The sequence below is a fragment of the Aotus nancymaae genome, unplaced genomic scaffold, assembly GCF_030222135.1.
Source record: "Aotus nancymaae isolate 86718 unplaced genomic scaffold, 86718_ANA_hifiasm-v0.15.2.pri h1tg000089l, whole genome shotgun sequence".
Lineage (NCBI taxonomy): Eukaryota > Metazoa > Chordata > Mammalia > Primates > Aotidae > Aotus > Aotus nancymaae.
This window is the reverse complement of record NW_026988504.1, coordinates 8218860-8232505: the sequence shown is the minus strand read 5'-3', so window position 1 is coordinate 8232505 and position 13646 is coordinate 8218860. Positions and strand designations below refer to the sequence as shown.

The 13646-nt window shown below is 57.0% G+C and overlaps 1 protein-coding gene across 3 annotated transcripts in view; it reads left to right on the top strand.

The window, feature by feature from the left end:
- TMEM104 (transmembrane protein 104) overlaps positions 1 to 13646 on the top strand; it is a 61827-nt gene that overhangs the window by 44009 nt on the left and 4172 nt on the right. The window lies entirely within an intron of this gene.

The following is a 13646-nucleotide window of genomic DNA, read 5'->3' as shown; positions in this document are numbered from 1 at the left end:
CTGTGGCTTCCCGCAGCTGTGTCTGTAGCCCCAAGGTCTGGCCCCTACCCTGCGTGGGGACTGGCTGCACTTGACCTGCCCCTCAGCAGTGGGGAGGAGGAAGGGCCCCTTGGACACTGGCATGGAGAAAGCTGAGCTGATTCCCGTCTCCTTCCCCTCATCTAGGAGGACGGGAACAGTCTGGGGAGAGGTAGAGGGGACATTCCTGCTTTAGCCAGCGTGACAGCCCAAGAGGGGATGACACCCAGGATAGTGACAGGTAATGGCTTCAGAAGACTCCTGCACTTGTTTAGCGCGACAGATTCCTCCCTGTGTCTGGGAGAAGATTGTGAAAAGGAGAAGAGGAGGCTGAGGGCAAATAAAGAGCGATTGTCTCTGAGCAGGAGACCAGCTGTACCCCTGCGTCAGTCAGAGGAGGAGCCGAGCTCCGTGGCCATCAGGGCCCGGGGTCCTGGAAGGCAGCAGGGGACAGCCTGGGCCCCTTGCCATTCTGCTATTGAAGACCCTCCTTCCCTGGAGTCAGGCTCACAGTAGACTTGACAGTTGCTTTAGAAAGTCCACTGCTGTTTCCCCTAGCCTCTTCCCACCCCCAGGTCTCCCACCCGAGGCTCCCGGGGCCCTGCAGTGCTGCGGAGCAGGTGACAGTGGCCTCGAGAGAGGCTCTTGGCAGCATCAGGAGCCGGAGGTGGAGACCAGCTCGTGAAGGTCGACAGCACTTGTTTTTTTGGTGGTGACATTGTTGTCTTGACATTGTTGTCTTAGCAAGTCATCTGCCTTTCTTTTCCTTTGATCCAAGAGATAATCAAATGTCAGGAGCCTCCCTGGCAAACCTTTCCTCCAGAACGCTGCTGGGGGCGACAGCACAGGAGTGATTTTTCTCCATGAGAGACTCAGACCTCTGGGCTTAAAAAGCAAACCTTTCTATGACACAGCCCTCTCGCCAGAAGAAAAATTGCCCAGTTAAGTACACTCTGAAATGCAGCCGGGTCTAGGGTTCTGTCCCCAGCAGCCAGCACTGGGACCACTGGGGCATTTTTCTTCCCAGCGCTGGAGGCAGGTGTGTTCCCCTCCCAACTTTGGATGCAGCAAGGCTCAGGAGGGGATGATGGGGATGGAGGCCGGAGGTCCCCCTGGAGCCACCAAGCTACACAGAGCTGGCAGCCCTGCTTGGGGGAGGGACCCCATGAGGGTTTCTCACCTCTGGGCCAAGCTCACTCCAGGCAGTTTTTTGAGAACCACCCTAAAGGCGGTGGAGCTCAGAAGCCTGTTTGTCCTCTCAAGTCTGTGCCAAGTTGTCAATTCGCCACAAACTCCCTTTTCATTCTGTCTTAAAAGCAGCTGTGTGACCGAGTCCCGCACAACCCTCCCTCCTTCCCACACTCCTGCCATACCCCTTCCTCTCCCCTCTCCCCTCTCCCCAGATGAGGCCATGCTTTCCCAACAGCAGAGTGGGGAGCTCAGGGTTGGCAATAAGCTGGCTTGGGTTCCAGGAAGACAAAGGGGAAGAATGAGCACCAAAGGGACCGGAAAATCATAAATAAATGTGCTGAGCCGGAAACTTTCTTGGGCTTAATTAGGAATTAGTTCTGCCATCTGTTGAAATGAGGCCGGAAGAGACAGCAGCCCTGGAACTGTGCTGAGGAGCCTTCGGGCCAGCTCCTCCAAGGGGCTCTGCTCTGCCCTCCTCCCCTTTAGTAGCCTCGGAAGCCCTCTCGTTCTGCCAGAATGGCACTGAAAGGGTTAAATGCCTTTGTAACTACCACTTGTCCAGGAACTCAAAGCATGGATGATATGCCATCATGTCTGCGCATTTCTTTTGCTCCCCAAATAAGTTCAGGGGAGACTGGACTGGTCAGCGTGGAATGCCTGGGTGGCGGATACCTCTGAATCCACACGGGGAAGGAGGGTCTCAGTGTCCTGTCCCTAGCAGTGAGGCTGTTGTGCTTCCTGGCCGGCTCACCCCCAGGCGGCCGCCACAGGTTCCTGAGCAGTCGGGTCTCCAGTAGCTGCTCTGCGTCAGGTGGCGCACCTACTGGAGGTCACGCCGGACCTCCCTGCCTTGTTCCCTGCCGTGTGGGACAGGTGGTGTTTACTCCCAGTGTTCGCAGATGGACCGAGCCTCCTCCGCCAGGCTCCTTGTCTGTGCTGTGGCAGTGGGGCCTCGAATGGGACCGTGTTAGCACAGCACCTGCACGGTGCACAGAGGGGAGCCACCGTGAGCGTGGCTGTCTTCAGAGTCATCTTGGTCAGCCGCCGCATCCCAAGAGTGGCATCAAGATGAGCCTCTCTGGAGGCTGGCCGTGAGACCGGGGACATGACCACAGCCACCTCAAGAGAGCATGGCACTGGGTGTCCACACTGGTGTCACGGTGAGGTCTAGAAGCACCCAGATTGGCTCTGGACAGCCTCCCCTCTGCCACATCCCAGCTGTGGTGCCTGGAGAGGAGCCCTTTTTCTGCTCCACAGCCCCCAGCATCTACTCCGATCCACTTCGGGGAAGCTCTGAGCTGGGAGAACGAAAGGCAGGCCCATCTCACAGAGGAGCAGGGGCTCTAGCTTCTGCCGGCCGCAGGTAGACCAGGGATGCTGAGGGGAGACGCAGCGCAGGGGCTCGGAGCCCAAGCCTGAGCACCTACACCGATGGCTGGAGGCCTGCGCCTGCCACAGGGAGCTCTCCGGCTGGAAGGGACTTCAGTCCCATTATCAACTTTCCCCGGCAGATGCCTGCAGATGCCTCCCATGAACAGCTGGCTCAGCACAGGGTTCCCCATTTGGGGTTATTAAAAACTCAAACCTTTCTAATAAAGGCTGCTCTGGAGCGCCACAGCCTTCCTTGGACCTGGGCAGCCGAGGACCGCAGGGTTCCCTTCCCTCTCATTGTGTATGCAGAGCAGACGCCGCACACACTCTTCCCAAGTCTGTGTTCCCCTCAAAGTGGGTCAGACGCTGTCCTCTCCAGGCGTTTGTGGATGAACTTGAGCCTGCCTCATGAAGTTCTCAGCCCCACTCTCCCCACCTCCCGCAGCAACTGCCCCAGATTTGTTTTCCAAGCTGACAGGGAGAGGTGGGACGTGGCAGTGGTGGCAGGTGAGGCCCCCAAGAGGAAGCCATCCCCTGGGAACATGAGGCTTGCTGGTGTTTACCTGTCCCCAGACCCGTGACTGATCCCTGTGGACAGCCTCCCAGTAAGACCGTGCCGATCCGTCACCACTGGCAGCCGGGGTCTCATGTCTGGGCCATCTGGTGCCCACTGCTGCCAGCTTGGCATCGGAATTCCTCCACAGCCACTCAACTAGTGCCTCTCAGAGGTCCCGGAAGGACCCCCCAAAATGCCCCTGTACACCCATGCAGACAGCCTCATGTGCCAGCCCCACGCCACCTTGCCGTCAGCAGTCCTGCATGGCCCAGGTCTCTGTGGCAGCCTTGCCCACCCTCCTACTGGGCCGCTGTGCGGGGCTCTCCTGGGCTATTCTGTGTCCAGCTGACTGGTTACACCCCCAGTGGAGGAAATCTAGAAAAACCTTTTGTGTATGTTTCATTTTGGTCTTAATTTTATTCTTGGCTTTCTAGTTCTTTTTGCAAATGCACAGAGGTCCGCTTATAGGAGAGAAACCCAGTGTTTCTGTCTTAAGGTAAAATAGGCAGTTAACGAACGCTTGCTGGCGAACAGCCAGCCGTGTGCTGCCAAATTACGCCTTTCCTTAGCATCAGTCAGGACTGATGTGAGAGTTCACTTGGCCCTGAGCAAAGGGTGTTGCCCTTTCAGCCACACCTCTCCTCTAAGCAGCCTTCGTTATCAGTTCTGATCTGTGTGCAGCCGAGATGGGCAGATCCAGCTACCAGATAGAGACTCCTGCTCTGCCCAGGAGGTCGGTGGCCCAGCTGTCCGGGCACTGACAAGGCAAGGAAACTAAGTCCCAGATCACTGGTGGTCATGGGTCGAGTCTGACCCAGCAATGATGACAGGCCTGGCCTCTGCGCAGAACTGGGCTTCAGGTGGGCAGGGTGAGTCAACCTTGCAGCAAGTCAGGCAGTCATACTCATCTGCAGGGCTGACCCGGCCCATGGCAGCGCTGGAGCTCCAGAGTTACATTCAGACTCAGGAGGGGCCACACGTCCTTGCTCTGTACACCTCTCCTCATCTCCTCACTCTCTCCTTCCTGTCTCTCTGCATCTAGCTGGCTGCTGGAAAGGAAAGGGCTGAGCAGCCTGCAGGAAAGGTGACAGGGCCTGAAATTTTATGTTTCCAATCTCCAGGAAGGAGATTAGGCAGCCAGCAGCCAGAGGCCCCTTGGCCCTGCCTCCCCAGTGATTGCACACTGAGCTTGCTCTGACAACTTAAGAATGAAAAATGGAGACCCTGCCCTCCCAGGCGCCACCTGCCAGGCTCCAAGGGTGTGGGGAAGTGGAAGGATGAAAAGGCCAGAGCCCTTGATTTCCAACGGAGGCTTGATTGCTCCAGAGGCTCAGACACCTGCCCTTCACCAGCTGCCGCCGCCTCCTGCCACCCTGGGGAGAGGCGGACTCTGCTCTCAGTCCTTTGGGCTGAATAATTTAGCCATGGTATAGAACCTCGTCCTATAGAGCTGATTGTTTCAGCGCTCTTTTCTTCTCCCAGAGTGAGGAGTAGACGAAGCTAGAATCCTCCAGAAAGCACAGGAGCTGGCCCACGTGGGAATATCGATTGGCTTTAGATTCCCTCCTTTCAGCAGAAACCCAAGTGAGTGGTGGGTGAGTTGGTAGGCAAAGCTCGCACATGCTGAATGCCCTACAGGTCTGAAATGAAAACCAGACCCAAGGCAAGGATGCTTTTGGTACGTAGCACATCCGTGTGGGGACTTCTCATAGTCCCCAAAGAGAGCTCCTCCCAGGCAGAGCCCTCACCCACACCACAGGCCAAGTGCAGGTAGGTGCCGCCCCAGGAGGGATGGGCCAGCTCAGGCTCCAAAGAGCCTGTCTCCTTTAGCCCCTCCTGGAGAGGGCATATACCGGGACGCCAGAGGTAGGTGGTGGGGACCGCTTGGCCTTGAGTAGCCTTAAAGATGCTGGTGGCGTCAGGGGTGGAGAGGAGGAACTGAGGGTCACTCTGGTTGACAGAGGAGGGATGAGCAGCCTGTTGGGATCCTCCTTGCCCCCCTTCCCATCCCTGACCCCCAGAGCCCCAAAGTTTAGCTGAGGCCAGTGATGAGGTGTTCCTGGGAACTGTTCTGTCAGCAGCTTGACCTGGCCAGGAAGGTAGGGTAGTAGTATCATCTAGTCCCCCTCCTCAGAGCGCAAGGAGAGCTAGATGAGAAGGGTTTGACAAAGGTTTTCCTGCTTGCCTGGGAGCTGGGCTTTCGGGAGGAGAACTTGGTTTCTGCAGGGATCGAAGGTATGTGCAGCTTTCTGAGTGACTGCTGCGAGCCCGCTTTGCCCAGCGAGGTACTGCCCCATCTCACTCCACCCGTCAGCATGCCTACAATCATCTCCATTTATCTATTTATTTATTTATTTATTTTTTTGAGACAGAGTCTCGTTCTGTTGCCCAGGCTGGAGAGTAGTGGTACAGTCTCAGCTCACTGCAACCTCAACCTCCTGGGCTCAAGTGATTCTCCTGCCCTAGCCCCACAAGTAGCTGGGATTACAGGCATGAGCCACCACACCCAGCTAATTTTTGTACTTTTAGTAGAGATGGGTTTTCTCCATGTTGGCCAGGCTGGTCTCGAACTCCTGACCTCAGGTGATCCACCCACCTCTGCCTCCTAAAGTGCTGGGATTACAGGCGTGAGCCACCGGCCTCATCTCCATTTTTAAAGGTAATGAAACAATTTGCCCCAAGATTGCACAGTTAAGTGGCAGATTCAGGAGCTGTGCCCAGTGTGACTTGGCTGTTTCCAAGCTGGGACTGTGTCCTGGTGTCGCTGACACCTCTAGGCTACAAGATCCGTGGGTTCCTCCACCTCCAGCTTAAAAAGGTGGGTCTCCTTCTGCTGTGGTTGGTCCGATTATTTTAGGAACAAATGCCCAGTCACCTGCCCGTGTTTTAGGCTGCTCTCCAGTGGTTCTCTGCTCAGGCTGGTGCTGCCCACCCATCTCTTCCGATGGCCCAGCTAAAGCCAGAGAGCCCTGCAGCCTGGCACCTCTGAGGGCTGAGCAGTGGTGAAGGAGGAAGCTCGCACCGAGTCCTCCCCTAGTCCTGTTCCCTGCCTGGAGTGCGGGTGCCCAATCTGGTGATGGGCACACCACCGACCGTTTGTTATCATTAGCCCTGGCATGTTGATTCTCTGCTTGGAAAAGAGAGCGCTGCTCCCAGACAGCCGCCGTGATAGATGGCCTCCACCTCGCAGTGTCAGAGCCAGAGCTGCACATGGGGAACAGAGAATGGCATGGGGCTTGGAGCGGCCTGGCCTCAGGGGCATCTGAAGCCAGGTTCAGAGGTCAGAGAGTTTCAGGGGCAGCTCTCCAGGAAGCAGCCATCCCAAGGCAGAGCTCAGTCCTGGCATGTGTGAAGGGCCGGGGGGCCCATGCCTGGGAGGAAATCAGTCCCCTTCTCCCTTGGCTGTCAGGGTCAGGGCTCTGAGTATGCGTGCACAACTCAGGCACCCAGGGATTAGGGAGGAGGAGTTGCCATATGTGGTCTGGCCCTAATGGATGCGTGCTCCCCATACTCCCCGTTCCTTCCAGGCCCTGTAGAAAAGGATGAGCAGGCTGGGGGTGGGGGCCTCTGGGCAGGGACCATTGGGCAGGGCCCTCCGTGGCTCCTGAGAGCCTCTGTTCCAGCTCACACCCTTATGGAGATGTCCCTCTGATAGTGGCCTAGGACCACAGACCAGTTCCATAGCACCCTAGACCCAGCCAGTGCCCCTCTTGGCAGGTCAGGCTGCTCTGGTGGTCACAGTCTGGCACTCAGAGCCCATGTGTCCTTAGGCTTTCCGAGAAGGATTCATGCAGCATCACAGATGCACCCTAGGTCTTCAGGGTCCCCATGCAAATCAGGGCAGGTGACTGGATTAGAGTGAGGAGTCCTGGGCTGAGGTCAGTGGCAGGAGGCAGAAATCTTTCAAATCCCCAGCAGCTGAAGTGCTTCCCAGGTACACACACATCCACACAGCCCACAGACCCCCAGCACAGCCCACAGAAACCCCCGCTGAGACACCTGTGGAAATACAGGGCCAGCCACCTGGAGAAGTTTTTAATATGTAGTAGCCACATCTTGAAATTCAATTCATTTTGATAATATACTGATTTAACATATCAAAAATATCTTTTAACATGTAATTGTGAAGAAAATGAAAGTGAGATACTTCACCTTCCTTTTCCACACTAAGTCTTTTTTTTTCTTTTTTGAGACAGTCTCACTCTGTCACCCAGCCTGGAGTGCAGTGGCGTGATCTTGGCTCCTTGCAACCACCACCTCCTGGGTTCAAGCGATTCTCCTGCCTCAGCCTCCCTAGTAACTGGGACTCCAGGCATGTGCCACCACGCCCAGCTAATTTTTGTATTTTTAGTAGAGACGGGGTTTCATCATGTTGGCCAGGCTGGTCTCGAACTCCTGGGCTCAAGTAATCCGCCTGCCTCAGCACCAGGCCACACAGTAAGTCTTTGAAAGTTGGTGTGTTTTACACCTGAGCTCCCCTCAGTTTGAACCAGCCACATTCCAGTGCTCAGTAGCCTCGGCCTTGTGTGGCCCTGGTGGTCAGCACAGCTCTAGATGCTTCTCGGTGCTTCTCTGTCAGAGCCTGATGGGTTTGTTGCTACTTTCAGGGAGAGCGTGGGCAGCATTTAGGCTGCTCAGAAGTAGCCCTTGTGTAATCCCAGAGCTAGTCATGGGGATGAAGAAACAGGAAAACCACCAGGAGGGGCTCAGTGCCCCATCCTCACATGCTCATGGGGAGAGCTTCATGTGCGCCCCCACAGCAGAGGTGGGGGCTCCTGGGAGGGCTCTTTCTGCCCCCTACCCAGACCTGGAGAGCTCTGGCCCCTGTTCCCCAACTCCAGTGGTGCCTGGGCAGGTCACCCAGCTCTCTCCAGCCCCACACGAACCCAGCATTCTGTAAGGAAGGGTGTTTGTTGACTCCTGCTTAGGCTTCACATGGCTGAGACCAAGGCTGCCTGCGAGGACCCGGAAGGAGCTCCTCCCTCTCCACACCTCCAGCTCAGCCGGCGCTTATGTTGATGCCCAAGGGTGTGCATTCAGTGCAGGAAGGATGGGGCTGGCTACTGACAACTCTGATCTTTCTGCTGATAGGACTCCCCAAACATGAGCATTAGGGCCCTCGGCCCCAACTCCAGACACCTGCTCATCCCCCATCTGGCCCCAATAAGTCACCTGCAAGGTCTTGGTCCAGTCATGGCTTCATCTGGCCAACAAGGCCCCTTTCTTCCCCCAGGCCCGCAGGGTGAGGTTCCAGGAGGGCAGGGGATATTCTGGAAGGGAGGGATTTGGGAGAGATGTGGGTGTTTGTTGACTCATCGCCTTATAAACCAGCGCCACCTTTACCATTTGGCAGGTGTTCAGAGGGGTGGGCTTTCCTGGCCTCCTCCCTGTCAAGGAGAGGAGTAGTGAGGACAGACAGATGTGGAGGCGGTGCCTGCAGGGACTTCTTATCTGGCTCTTGCCGGGCTGAGGCTGTCTGGGGAAGGGCCGCTTCTCTTCTGACTGCTTTAGGAGCCTGAGGACTCGCATGTTGTGAGAACATATCTTGATGTGAAATTGCACCTTGACTACCATGCTTGAGGTTGCTGCAGAGCTGATATTAACATGAACCTTGGCTTGTCCAGATGCCCGTACACTGGATGTGCCTCCAGGCAGCTCAGTCCTCAGAAAGGGAAGGGAGGCGCCTCCTCTCACTGGCCTCTGGCAGCTCAGGACTGGTGCCTGTTTTATCTCAGCCCCGAGACAGTGACTTCCTGTGCTTTCACTCCTGTGTCTTCCTCACTCCCTCCCCGGGTGTCAGTGTGCAAGGGGGGGAGCGGCTGCAGCTCAGGTGAATCAGGATGGCGAGGCCCGAGTGTGGAGCTGAGATCCACTGTCAGGACAAGCCTGCGAGCAGCCAGCAGCCTTGGCAGGCAACCTCATGGGCCCTCAGTGAGGCTCTGCCTCTGGGTGCCCCACTCCTCATCTTCACCCTGCATTGACCTGCTCCTCCTAAAGCGTGAGGAGTCACAGCAGCCACAGGCCGTGTAGGGTGGAACGGCCCTGAAAGGCCCTCCACCTCCTGTCTGATGCCTGGTTCCCTCTGGGACCCCCCACCAGGTGGCCTCCTCCCCTTGGCCTTGGCCGCCTCCCGTGACAGGGATCTCATCATATACCTAATAACTGGCCCGTTCTTTGGTTGTAATTTGTCCCCATACCTTCTACCTGTTGTCCCCTGGACTCTGGGCTCCGGAAAGACAGGGCCCTTGTCTCAGTCCACTGTCCCCAGATGGCTAACATAGTGCCCGGCACCCAACAGAGACACAGTCCATTCTTGTTGAAGGAATGAACGGTCCAGTTGGGCCCATGGGTTACACAAGACAAGTGCAGTGGCTTTTGCAGTGGCTTTTACTCAGATATGGAAAGAGAAGTCTCCTGCCTCCCCTTGTCACTTTGTAGCTGAGGCTTCTGAGGCCCAACAGCTGCTTGTGTGACCCATATCAGCCTCCTCCCCCGTCCTCCCCTCTGCCTCCTCCCGGCTCCTCATTGCTGGTCCCCACCTCTCGGAGCAGGACTCCCGGTGTGGAATTGTGGGTGAACGTGGACGCAGGTGTTTTGGACATTCACTGCCTGTGATAGGCTCTTGGGGAACTGCCGGCCATGCTGGGGGCAGACCCCCCTGCACATCTGACCGTGGGTGTCTGGTCCTTAGCTGTCTGGGGAGCACTTTCTGCTCTGTCCCGCCTCCGCGCCCGTCTGGCCTCCCACACAGCATCCACGAGGTGGCCGCAGGCTGTCTCGGCGGCTGTGGCCGAGCCCCGGATATCGGCGTGGCGCTCGGAGCCCTACTCCCTGCCACGCATCCTGGCAGGGTCTCCACAACCTGTCATCCTCATTTCATCTTGATTTATAATCAGACCTAATGAGGTTTTGGAGCAGCTGTCTCCCAGGGATTCGGCAATCAATCTAGGAGATGGCTGTTGAACTCTGCTCCTTCCGCAGCCAGGGGAAGGAGGGAGGAAGGGGCCAGACAAAGGGGTGGGGTCACAGGGGCCTGGCCAGGTGGGCTGTGGGGGTAAGCCTTGTGCTTATGGTCCTGGGACCCCACAAGGTCAGGACCCTGACCTCCCCTCCCTCCCTCCCTCCCTCCTTCCGTCCCTGCCTCCTTCCCCTCCCTTCCTTCCTTCCTTCTCTTCCTTTCCTCTATGTCTCCAGGGAACTTGAGGTTCTAGGTGGTGCTAGTTTGTTTTGAACTTGCTGGTTTGGAGACCAGGCTGGAACAGTTCCCTTCACTCTCCACTCCCAAGGGACAGAGTCCAGCACCCGCCTTCATAGCCTCATGGTGATGGGGAACCGGAGGGCCCTGCCCCCACCTCCCCAGGTAGCTGGGGTTCACCCTCCGCCTTGGCTGGGGCCATTTCCACTGAGAAGCTGGTCCTCACCCCTGTTTTGGGGGCCGTGGCTCTTGTAGAACCACCTGCCCTTCCCAGGTGCACTCCTCACCACGGCAGCCTCTCCCCCTCCTGGTGTGTGGGTGCTCTGAGCACAGGTCAGGATTCACGGGTGAACGACCCACCTTGGCTGGGTGTGCACTCTGTCTGCTCAGCCCCAGAGCTAGTGGCGTCTCCGTGCAGCCGAGCTGCCACACAGCTGGGTGAGCTTTGGACAGCAGCACAGGGTGTGACCAAGGGGAGCTCACGAAGGCCCACACGGCCCTGCAGCTACACCTGCCCCCGGTTCATCCTACTTTCTAATGCTCTGGAATCACCTCCCAAGAGCTTCTAGCATCTGCTCTGACTCCCAGGCAGCAGCAAACATCCAGCTCACGAAGGTAGACTTGGTTTTTGGAAATAGACTTGTTTAAGACAATTAAAAGAACAAAATGGATGACTAATCTAGGTAGTGGCATTATGAGGTAAAACTAATTATGGCTGAAAGACCGTGAAATCCATTTTTTAAATCACCCATGGCCATGGCTTCATTCTTTTTTTTTTTTTTTTTTTTTGAGTCTTGCTCTGTCGCCCAGGCTGGAATGCAATAATGCAATGATCTCGGCTCACTGCAACCTCTGCCTCCTGGGTTCAAGTGATTCTCCTGCCTCAGCCTCCCAAATAGCTGGGATTACAGGTGTGCACCACCAAGCCCAGCTAATTTTTAGTAGAGACTGGGTTTCACCATGCTGGCCAGGCTGGTCTCAAACTCCTGACCTCAGGTGATCTGCCTGCCTCAGCCTCCCAAGGTACCGGGATTACAGGCGTGAGCCACTGCGCCAGGCCACAGTGGCTTTGTTCTAGCCAAAGATTCTAGAGGTTGTTCCGTACCACTGTTGGCCTCAGAGGCAGCCTCTTCCCAAGACAGCCGCTCTGGAGGATGCCAGTTAGAAGGGGTACATTTCAGGGGTGGGGTGCATGTGTGTGCGCTCATCTCATTTCTTTGGAAACCTACTTTGTAAATTATTTTATTTACCGTGAGGAAATCCCACAGTCAGGGCTGTTAGGAGAGCTGCCTTTCTTTGGAGATGTAAGGCTGGGAGCAGAGAAGCATGAGCTGCGTCCAGGGCAGGAGAGAGCAGTGACAGGGATGCTCACGTCCAGACAGCTGACCTCTTCCTGCCTTCTTGCCTGCTCAGCAGACCCAGGGCCAAGCGTCAGACAGCTAGAGGAATTCTCCACTTGCCTTTTTCTAAGTTCATGCCAGCCTTGGCCAGGGCCAAGTGCCAGGTGTCAAGGTGGCGCCCTGAGATGGCAGTGGCAGTCCAGGATTTTAATCTTGCCCTACAGCAGCTGCCCCCGTTGTCCTGACCCTCATGCCCCACCTACGATGGCAGAACTGCCTGCTGCAACCTCCTGAATAATCACCAGGTGCCCCTGGGCCCATTCTGCCCACTGTACCCCAGTGCCACCCTGCTTAGCTCTCCCTGTAGCCCTTTCTGGCACACAGGGACTCCACCTCCAGCCTGCCTAGTCTCTCCCTGGCACCCCCTCCCGCACACCCTGCCCTGCCACACCCCCTGTGGGGTGGATCTCCCACACAGGCTTCTGCTGCGCACACCCCCCGTACCCACCCTCAGAAATCTCTGGGGCAAGCAGATTGCTCAGGGTCCTGGGCTGTCCCACAGGTGTCCTGTGCCATGCATCCCCATTGGGAGAAGCTGGAGGCAGCTCCCTGGGCTGAGACTGGAAGGAGCTAGGTCACCATTTCCCCTTGACTGACCAGGACTGGGACGATGTGTGATGCCGGGGGAGGAAGAGTCCCCAGGCCCTCAGAGTCATGAGTGGCAGGGACTGGAGTGGGCGGTGAGAGGCAGAAACAAATCATCTTCTTTACTGGCAATTTTCTCAGGCCGGTTTCCACATTCCCCTCCTCCCCTCCCATCCCCGACAGTGTCAGGCAGTTCTGATTAAAAGTAATAGATGAAGATTCCATCCCACTCCCAAGTGTCATTATGGGAAGACATTGCCTGGCTCCCTGTGGGTCCCATCAGAACCACCTCTTTCTTCCAGGAGTTGGGGAGTGTGCCTGGCCCAAAGGGGACCATAGAGTACCCAGATGCCCACCTGCAGAAGAGCCCTGAGGCTCTGCCCAGGCCCCAGACAGGAGCCACCGAGCTTTGAGCTGGCCTATTTGGCCACTGCCCCTTCACACTTGCCTGTGCTGCTCACCAAGAAATGTAACATGTCCCCGTGGGCTTCACCTGAGGGGTGAGGGCGCAGGCTAGAGGGGCTGTCAGATATGTTCCAAACAGAGAGAACAGGGCTTGGTCAGCTTCAGAACAGACATGGACGCCGGTGGTCTCCATGTGTGAGTAGCTAACCGCGGTTCTGGGTAGACCAGAGGGCAGAAGCCAGAGACGCAGAAAGATCTAAGCATGCCATCTCCTCAGAGTGCCGGGACACAGCCCCTTGTGCCTGGGCTGCGCAGGCTGCCTCTGGGGAGCTCGGTCTGGAGGACGTGCTGTGAGCCTGTCTCCCGTGGCGGCCCAGAAGGAGGGTCATCATAAAAGGCTGCGAAGTGAAGCCAGCCCGGTCTCCATCAGCAATGCAAGCTGTTCACTCTGAACAGATAAGGTCCACAAGCCGCCTTCCACTTCCACGGAGTCCCTGTAGCTGTGCTGCCAGGCCCAGGAAAACAGAGCCACGTGCCACCTGCCTCCAGCCTCGGTATCAGCAGCCCAGGACTCGGCAGTCCGCAGCCAGGGTCCTTGGTGTCATTTCTGCCCTGGCATGACCACTGGCAACTTCCTGCCTGCCCTTGGCCCCTGGGTACCCACCTGTCTGCCCAGGGCTCCCAGCACTCCTGCTTGTCGGCCTCAGCTGTGTCTAGCAGATGCCCTCAGCCCAGGAGGACACCTCCTCATAAATGCTCCCTGCCCTTCTGCATCTACCCCACCAGCTCCCCAGTCTCACATTCTTTAAACCAAAGGATAGAGGGTGACCCTGTGTCCTGACCCAGCCTGCTCCCTGCCAGGAAGCTGGCAGAGCCCCTGAGAGCCCTGGGGGGCTAATGAGGGAGCCAGCCAGTGCCTGGCCAG